General features: G+C 43.7%; 1 pseudogene; it reads left to right on the forward strand.

Annotated features, from left to right (window-relative positions):
- The first annotated feature begins 252 nt into the window (after positions 1-252).
- On the forward strand, positions 253-520 carry LOC114042083 (annotated as a pseudogene).
- Positions 521-1,988: the final 1,468 nt, after the last annotated feature.

The following is a 1,988-nucleotide window of genomic DNA, read 5'->3' on the forward strand; positions in this document are numbered from 1 at the left end:
ACTATCTTCATTGCCATTTTGAATCTAAACGTCCTAACTTAAGCAAACTGGATACCAATGAAAAACAAACTTAAGTGTCCAAATTGTTGAAAAATCTTAGTGACAAACAATGGTTTTTCAAGAAAGTAAACTTAGAAAATGAAGCAGCTACTAAGATTAGTTTTCAGATTTCTAAAGAAATTGCTGGATGCGTCCTGGCACCTACTGTCACAAATCCCAGCTGCCCCTTCAGTTAGGGGGAAAGCAGCCAACATGGTGGGCAGACTGGGCCGATTCCTAAAGGAGGCCCGAGCCAAGGAGTGGGTGCTGACTGTGTCCTTCACCATCGGCACCTTGGCTCTCCTCCTACCTCCCTTAAGCCCCTATACCAAGTACAAAGGCATGGTCAACCGCTCTCCCTTATAACTACCCCATTCCTGTTCAAGATGACGGCAACATGCCTGACATCCCCAGCCATCCTCAGGATCCCCAGGGTCCTTCCCTCCAGTGGCTGAAGAATCTGTGAATCCTCCATCTGCTCCCCCCACCAAATAAATGTCCTTGTCTTAAACAAAAAAAAATAAAGAAAGAAAGAAATTGCTGCTACTGGGAAGTCTTACTTAAGGTGACTTCATAAAGAAGTGTTTGTTGGTTGCAGTTTCTGGATTATGTCCCAAATATCCTCTTCTCTCAAGTTTCTTGTGCCCTTCCTGATCTTTCCCAGCCAAGCCTCAGCCTTGGATCATTCCCACCATCTGCTACCTTCATTCCTTCACACATGCTGCTGAATGAAGCTGGAGAAAAATCAGAAAATGATGATGACCAAGTCCTCTACAATTTTATGTTACATAACCTCAACTAGGCTCTCCTTGCAACAAGGAAATCCTTTTTATGCCTCCCTAATTAACTCATGATCCCACTTACTATAAAAGCTATTTCAAACTTTCTCATCTCTACTCAAAACTCCTCTAGTTCTCTATCCTCTACCCTGTCAGCTGAGAACTTTGCCTCAGAGTTTCCTAAAAACATTGAGGCCATTTGCTGAGAGCTCCCTCTTTTCCCCTCCTTCTCATCTCATATCACTGACATGCCTTCGGCCACTATCTCCTCCTTCCCATCAGTCTCACATAATAAGAAGGCCCTTTTCCTCACCAAGGCAAACCCCTCTGCATGCACAAGGGATCCCATCTCATCCTATCATCCAGCAGACTGCCCATCTTATTATACCCACATTCACTAATCTCCAATCTCTCCTTGTCTACTAGCTGCTTCCCTATGGACTACAAGCACACTCATGGGTCCCCCATCCTCAAAGAACCTCACTTGATCATCCATCCCTTAGCTCTCCTGTCTTTTGCAGCTAAATTCCTGGAGAAAATCATCTGCAATAGGTGCCCCCACTTCTCTTCCTCTCACTCTCTTCTTAACTCTTTGCATTCTGGCTTCCTACTTCATCATTCAACTGAAACTGCTCTCTTTAAAGTCACTGACCATCTCTTACTTGCCAGACCAATTGGCTTTTTCTGGTTTTTTTTTTTTCCCCAAAGTATAGGCATTTATTGAGATTGACACCTCTCATTGACACTTCTCATGAAGTGGGCTAAGTTCCAAGAGGAACAAACAGCTTTGGTGAAAGCAAGACAGATTTTTTATGGGGTGAAGATGCAATTACATAACAGAAATTGTGAATATTCGAAAGGCAGGAGGGGTTTGTTAAAGGATTAGGTAATAGGGAAGGGGTCTCAGCCTCAGTGGAATTGTGCCTATGGTTTCCCACAATGCATACAGAAAACCCAGTTGGGAGGGTATGTATGTATGATGATGATAATATAATAAGCCACTCTACATCATAAATTCACCTAAAGGACAGCTTTTGCTATTTTACTGCACAGGTGCCTACTTAGGGAAAGTCCCTTCTGTTATTTTGGGGTCCACATCTTGCTTGGGCATCCTGGTGGTGCTGCTTTCTGATTGGCTGAGTATTGTGGTCCTGTCTGAGACTGAATGGA

Source organism: Vombatus ursinus, unplaced genomic scaffold (assembly GCF_900497805.2).
Source record: "Vombatus ursinus unplaced genomic scaffold, bare-nosed wombat genome assembly UNPS02014250.1, whole genome shotgun sequence".
Classification (NCBI taxonomy): domain Eukaryota; kingdom Metazoa; phylum Chordata; class Mammalia; order Diprotodontia; family Vombatidae; genus Vombatus; species Vombatus ursinus.